The following is an 8,654-nucleotide window of genomic DNA, read 5'->3' on the forward strand; positions in this document are numbered from 1 at the left end:
TCTCATATATGTATATATAGTAGAGTTCAGTTGTGACCGTGCCTTAACATGTGGTCAGTGTGGCCGCACCACTAATACAAATATACATCACCCCATGCTAGAAAATGCACAGCACAAATATGCACCATTTGATATGCCGTACGCATCACCAAAAAACACACCACTAGGTATGCAAATATACACCACACAGGGATAGAACATACACAATTAGGGACATGGGAGTCATGGTGCATTATTTTGGGTGTGTTGTATGTTTTTTTTGGTGTTTTTGTGCATTTTCATTGTTGTGCATTTTCCTAACACTAGTGGTGTATTTGTTTAACACTAGTGGTGTATATCGCACTGACCGCACGGGAAGGCGCGGTCGTATTTGAGTATATATATATATATATGGGTGTGTGCGCGCGCGCGCGTGTGTGAATCACTGCTTGGGATTGAACCTACGAACTCCTATACACCGTTGAGATTTGAGATTGGACGGTCAAGATCTGAAGAGTGGTGCAGTGATGAATATTTACAAAGTCAAAATAATTATAACCCACAAGATCGAACAAGAACAATGGTGCAAAATGATACACAGGTCCATATGATAGCAGAGGTTCTCATNAATGATACACAGGTCCATATGATAGCAGAGGTTCTCATTTGAACCTAATTATATATATATATATATATATATATATATATATATATACACACACGGGGAACACACAATAATATTTTTAGCAATTAAAGATTTTGTCAACTTCAAATGATTGGAGACATCTTAATACAAAATTTCGAATTGATTGTTGAGGGAATCATTTTATGTTGGGTGCACGTATGTTAGTCAATAGATAATGATGGCAATATGGGTCTTGCAACGGAACCAAACACTTAGCCCGGTTTGGTTCGCGAAAAATATTTGAATAGAAGTAGAAGTGAAATTTCATTGAAAAGTAGTTATCATATAATAAGATGGATTCATTTGAACACTAGTATATATATATATATATATATATATATATATATATATCAATAACTCAAATCAATGATTTAAAAAAAAAAAAAAAAACGTACGTCCTCCATTAATCCTCTCATCTAAGCACCCGGGATGACAGACAACCTAAAGAAATTCATGAAATTGTTTATAAAATTAATAAAAAAATCATTTTATTTTGTTTAAGAATGAAAAACAAAGCATATCTTAATCCGACGTCATATATTTTTTTTTTAATTTTTTAAATATAACATACGGCGTCGGTAATTTACTAAAAACCGACACCGTGTGTTTATTTAATTTTTTTAAAAAGAAATAAACGATGTGGTATATTTATAAATCCGACGTTGTGCATTTATTAAAAAATTATAAAATTAATATACATCGTCGATTTTTGTAAATAACCGACGATGTATGTTATAATTTAAAATTTTTAAAAAATATATGACGTCGGTTAAAAACGAATCGACGTCGTATCATTTATTTACTACGTCTGCGATAATGACGTTGAAAAAAAATCGATGTTAAATATTTTAAAAAGCAACGTTAAAAGTTTTATTTGTAGTATATAAATAAAATTTCGAATAAATTAAATGATAAGTTAGGGAGGCTATTAAAGTAAATGTAACAGGTGTGATTTAACAAATTATTTTACATATGATTCGCAAAGTTTGACCTTAATAATGATTTTTCTTGGGAATATTAGACAATGCAAATGGCAAGTTAAGTAGTGGAGCTACCCGAGCTGACTTCAAAGATTAAAATAATGGCGGCTTTTAATTTGAATATTTTATGAGTTATAATATGTGAGTATAATAATAATTTTTATCGTCAACTTTGCTTCTTTTTATTTAAGTATTTTATTAAAAACATTTTTATTTCGCTTTTTAAAAAAAAATTGTAATAATATTTTAAAAATATTTGAATCGATATACAATTATACAAATTATAAAAACATAATCGATCCAACCTATTACACCATATTGCATTTACTACTTTCCTCTACCTCCATATATGAATAAATTAGTTGTAATTATTATAAAAATAAATCTCACATCCCATATTTAATTGGAATTATACTATTATATGTTTAATCACTAGTTTAATTAAGATAATAATTATTACTCAATTATATTAATATTTGTGCAATTAATTATTTAACTACCGTAATAATTATTAAGTAACTGGGCTAATTATGCAATTATACGTTTATATATTCAGTATACATAAAATTACCATTGTAAATATACAGAAGAAAATGATATCAAAAAATTAATTGTAATAATATTTTATACAATTATAAAAATTATGACAATGAATGTTATATAGTGCAATTGATTAAATTGTTGGATCGATTATGTTTTCTGAGGTTTATCTTTTCTTGAATTTGAGCAAATAATTGTCTAATTACCAATGTGATGCACAAACAATTTTTTTTATATATATTTAGATAATAAAAATAAAGATGAAAATATAAACAATTCTAATATTTTAAAGTGTACATTTATTTGATTATAAGATTAGTGCAAATAATGTATGATCACACATCAATTGATTGAATAATAATATGTGAATTAGATCTGGAAATTGGAATAATTATCATAATTTTTAAATGTCGTTTAATTATGGACGTAATATTTGTATTATAAATTTCATTAACTGATTAGATAAAATTTATATTACGGAGAGTATTAATTCTTTAATTGCTATAATTTTTAAGTTTTTATTTAAAAGTAATCAAAGTAAGTACATGGGTAACTGATATTATTTGAAGTAATATATACATACATACATACATATATATATATATAAAATCATCGTAAGAAGGAATTCTCTATGTTTAATTACCATAATAAATTTAGATGTTAAATACGGCTGGTAATTACCACGTGTTATTTAAATGGTAAATAGTCACTAGTACAAAACTGTTCATTCGCGTATGTTGTTTGAAGCAATAGGCGTCTGTTTTACAACAGGTGCATATGAACAAGACGCTGATAGTGTTGACTTTAGGCGTCTGTTATTGACAGACGCCTATTCTTAATATAGGCGTCTGTTCTTTATCGATAACAGTCGCCATTCAACACTTTTTCCTTAAAAAAATAGAAAATAGGCGTCTGTTCCTTAAAAGAACTGGCGCCTATTGACCTATTTTTGAAAAAAAAATATATAATTTTTCTCTCTGCTACTGTGACTCTCAGCAATATTCAACATATAATCAAATTCAATCATCCACAAATTGAATCATTCACAATACATTCAATCCATCAATAATAATAACTAATAATCATTCACAACAATCCATTCAAATTAACATCAATAATATATCTTAAATTCCTAACTAATAATAAAATCATCTACAATAATTCACCTCATATTGAAAAGTAGAGAATATAAACAACTTTCCAAACTACAACGAACAATGGCATATATACGTAATAGAGTCAAATCCAAAAACAAAAAGGAACAATGGCATTAGTTAATACACTTAAGCTTGCAAAAAGAAATCGGGAGGTTCCTGCAACGTAACTAAACGTTTAATCTAGCTAGCTAAACACATACCAGAGTTGTACGTCCATTCGCGTCCAACTCATCTGGATCCATGCCTCATGTCAGCATTTAGTTCAACAACAAAGCATCCCCTCTATTTGCTCCAAAGCATTAACTTTGAGCTATATCCATTCTTTATCGTCATCTAACAAATAAATGTACATCTACATCATCATCCTTAATTATTAATATTATTATTAATTAGCATTCAACCAAACAGTGGTGTTTGTTGAAATATCAATAAATAAAGAGTACAATATAACAAAATTAAGCATATCACCCATCATCCATAATTATTAATATTATTATTAATTATTTTTTTTAACGAGGAGAAAACCTCGTTAAAAGAATATTATTATTAATTAGCATTCAACCAAACAGTGGTGTTTGTTGAAATATCAATAAATAAAAAGTACAATATAACAAAATTAAGCATATCACCCATCATCCATAATTATTAATATTATTATTAATTATTTTTTTTAACGAGGAGAAAACCTCGTTAAAAGAATATTATTATTAATTAGCATTCAACCAAACAGTGGTGTTTGTTGAAATATCAATAAATAAAGAGTACAATATAACAAAATTAAGCATATCACCCACAAGTTGTACTCCATTCCTTTAAGATATTACTTCCTGCCACAAAGATAATTGATGAGCATTAAAAGACCTATTTATTTTTGCTTGATTATACAGCTTAAGAAACTACATCAATCATCTCTTAGATCCACTAGTAAAGAAGACATGAGTATACCTTGCAGGATTTTAACAGTGGTTGAAAGAAGGATTGTCAGAAATATCTAGCAGATTTTCCAAGGGAGGTTCCATCCCATTCTGATGGTAGCCAAATTATAAATTACAACTGCCAACTTTACTCTTACTTAGCATAATGAAGATTTACTGCAGAAACAACATAGATGTAAAAACCAACAAATATCATAATAGCACCAAAAAATTACACAGAATGATTCATGTGCAATGCATTCAGTGAATAAAGTGAAGAAATGAAAAAAACCATCATCTTTAATGTCATTCTAATATATCACACAAATCCCATGGTGAAAGGTATAAGCAGCTAAGCACCATTAATCCATATTCTCTCTGTTTTCAGTTTCAAAAGTTCATTTTGGGTTAATGCTTTCTCATATAGTAGATGAACCAGAATATTCAGATTTGGATTATTATGCAAATATGCTTTGTATTTGGGCCACATCTTTTCTGGTACTTTTTTGTAGAAAACAAAAGGAATACAAGTCTCAAAGTGAAAAGAGAAGCTAAGTCTAGAGTGCATACCATATGCCATCACAAGCTAGCACAATAAAATCATCATCCTCGCATAGCTCAACCTAATTACAGAAGAAAAGGAAAAACCATTAAACTACTTTTCTTATTAGATATAACTGCTTAGCATGAAGCCTTGAGTGAACTCAAAATATTGTAATTAGGTTAGAGTGTTGGTCTTTTTTTACAAGTATTTCTATTCATTAAAGGGAGGTAATGCTTAAAAGCTTTACAGGGTGTCAAATATACATAGAGTTAAGCTCCTCCCACGGCTATTTCAACAAGCAATTCTGCTAGTCTTCCAAGTGTTAGTTCCAGCATTTTTTTCCACCTGAAGTGCCTACCAGATTATGATGCTTGTGCATAGAACTTCTAGCATCGAAGAAAGTTGTAATTTATCTTTTCATTTAGTATCCCAAAGCCTTTTTTTGTGTGTGTTGCAATTTCACCTAAAGGATGTTCTAAGTGGCATTACAAAAGTTTATTGTTTATGTAGTACACTAAAAAAATTCAGAATCAATATCCATACACACCAAAGGCAAGAAAGTTCATACACAACAAAATAAAAACATAAAGATTCTTTGTGGGCAGAATTCAGAATTTAGCAGCTATTCAGCAAAGCTTATTCGGCAAAGCTTTAACTTTAAATGCTCAAATAAATAAATAAATATGGTTGCTGAATAGCTGCTAGATTAGCTTGGATAGCAATGGAAATATTGGATACACACAGCAAGACTCAGCTACCAATTAATGATTTCCAAACTTCAATTAAATGATTAAGCATTAAATCATAGCAAAACAACACACCTAGAGCTACCAAGCTATACTACACAAAAATGAAGATAGATCATCTCTTCACAGTCAAACATGGAGCACTAAGGTATTTACACGAGGGTTTCCCCTTGTAGAAGCTAGATTACTTGCAATTAAAAAACCAGTTTCCAGAAAAGACAAATTAAAAGCAATTTCACCAAACCAAAGCAAAATCCATTTTAAATATCACAGTTTTTTAAAGACAGTTTGCATTACTCAAGGTCAAAATTTACACTTTCATGTTCCATAAACTAGAGGGATCTAAACATTGAGAATATTCCATAAACTAGAGGGTATGAGAGGGATCTAAACTTTCATATTTCATATTTAGAAATCACATATCTGAGAATCATTAACACAGCAGCACACCAAAAAAAAAGGGCATATAGCATATTCCACTGAGAAGAAGAGAATGACAACACTAAAAGAGGGTGAAAGTTGTGTTAGACGTATCTGAGGAAGGCAGCAACGCAATACATTTAGTTAAAAAACATGCAATACATTTACTTGCCTCTGGCCTTGTTTGGCCATGTGATTACAGAATAGTAGCCGAATGATGCACATCCATGTTCAGAAGTGGCTAATTCTTTGAAGTAGTAAACCACATCATCATACAACACCTGAGATCATATCAGACCATAGGCTAGTGTTTCAATTAATGTAGGCTAGGATTTGATGCAAATTTGACTTAGTATATTGGCCTGCATATAACAAATCTTTCTCCCAAAAATATCAAGTTGTATGACTAATAGGTATATTTATTTATGGAAAATAATTGACCTATGCTTCACAATTATTAAAGAGATTTTCATCTTAAAATAAATCTTGCAAGCCAAGTTCAGTTTAAGACAACTCAAATAAATGCTAAGGATAAATAATAAGCTAGAGGATGGGGGTATAGATTATGGATAATGAAATTGAAGCAATAAATAAATAAAATAAAATACCTGGAAGAGAGACAGCCAAACTTCTGACAACTTTGAAACAAGAATGAATTAGAATGAAGTCAATGAACTAGGAAAATGCAAAAGTTTCGCTATAAGAACAAATAGATTCCATAATTCAGCATAACTAAGCAACCTCCTGCTCATTAGTAAATAAGTACCCGATTTGCTGCCAAACATTAAGCAAAGAATCCAGGAGATTATAAGTGAAGGACAAGAGGACTTTAATAGAGAATCTTACCGCTTTAGAATCTCCTCTTCCAAGTTCATTTGCAATTCGGATGCTACACAATGAAATAATAGTTGAACGCAATCAGTAAGATTTACTGTCATTTAATGAAAGGGAAAAGACAGGAACTAAACAAATATGCAACCATTGTTTGGTTCATGAATGTTTGGTATACATAATACGAACTAAATAAATATGCCATGGCACATAGAAAACAACCATTGAATTTATTATGTGGCAAGTTATAGAATATATTGGCTAATGCAAAGATGAGAAAGCATATGATTTTTTGTTTCATTAACAAGTATATTAGTATATATATCTCCAGTTTTAACAAGAACAGAAGCTCATCTCTTCAGATAATCTAGTCAATAAGAGATAAATGTGCACTTATATAAAAGACAACAGCACAATAACAAGGAATAAATGAATAATAAATTCTGACCCTATTTTACATGAAGATGCTCAAAAGAAGATTAAACTGCATGGGTATGTTTTATCAACCAAAAATAATCCTTACAAATTATTCCCCCACCAGCTACTGGTGCATAGCACAGGACCCTCAGTTCCACCACCCAATTCACAGGGAAGATCAGCACTGCCATATCTCTGACCCATGGACTCCTCTGGCCAGTAATTCCACTAAACCCATACTTTCAAATTGTTCAGATTATCAGCAATTGTAGAAATTTGAAATTCAAAAAATAATATTATTTAGGCAGTAGCATCTGGTTGAACACTCACACTCAAAATATGTAAAAAAAGAATGAAATTTTTTGAAAAAGTTACAAAATCTGGCAAAACCGTACCCGGAAACTCGTCTCCGACGTTGCTCGTAATCGCAGGTCGCCGCTGACCCTTCTCGTAGCCGCTGCTCGCTACCGATGCTCAGACGAAGGGAGGGAATTGCGGCGGGGGAAGGAAAACGCCGCTTCGTTGTTCAGGTCGCCGAAGTTAGTGGAGAAGCGGCTGCAGCTCCTGCGTATCCAATTCCTGCGGCATGAAGACTCCATGGTTGCAGATCAGAACATCAATCCGCCCAACTTCCTCCACGGTCTTCTTAACGGCACGTCGGCGCTCAAAGCTGCGACTTCGCGGTCGGTGGCGAGCCGGATCTCCCTCTTGGCGTTCTCGAGGAGCCGTATGGGCTAGGGTTTTTTCCGGAGGAGGGGTAAGGCTGAAAGGATAATCGATTGAGAGAGCTATCATCGATGTTTGGGAGGAGGAAAGTAGGGATTTTATTATTATTATTATTTTCTAGGACAACAAGCTACTGTTTTACCCATAACAGTAGTCCATTGTAGGCGAAAATTTTAAGATTGACCATTTAGCATCTGTTATATTAATAACCAGTAGTTGTATGTTACTTAAAAAATTACAAAAATGCCACCTTATGAGATGTAGCTTCTCTTTTTCAAAGAACAGTTGCTAATAGTCTGATTTTTTTTGTCAAATCTGTATTAGTGAGTATATGATAATTACATATATAGATTACCATAATAAACGGATTAACATATGGATCAGTATTATAAAAAATGGAGGAAGCCTTTTAGGTAAAATATATTTGAAAAAGTATCAATTAATTAAAATATGATAAGAAAATTTATTAGGAATCCTGTTAATTTTTTCTAATTCTATATTTGTAATTATCGTTATAAACGGATCGGACTTAATAGGAAAATCTAATTAGGAACTTATATTAAGAGTTTTGGATTATTATTATCTTATTAATATTGGGGAAATTATATTACCAAATTATATTAATAGTTTTGGATTATTATTATCACAGATTATTATTATTATATTATTATTAGGGAAAATGGCATCTTTAGTCCCTGAGTTATAGGGGTAGTGT

Source organism: Ipomoea triloba, chromosome 12 (genome assembly GCF_003576645.1).
Source record: "Ipomoea triloba cultivar NCNSP0323 chromosome 12, ASM357664v1".
NCBI classification, from domain to species: Eukaryota; Viridiplantae; Streptophyta; class Magnoliopsida; order Solanales; family Convolvulaceae; genus Ipomoea; species Ipomoea triloba.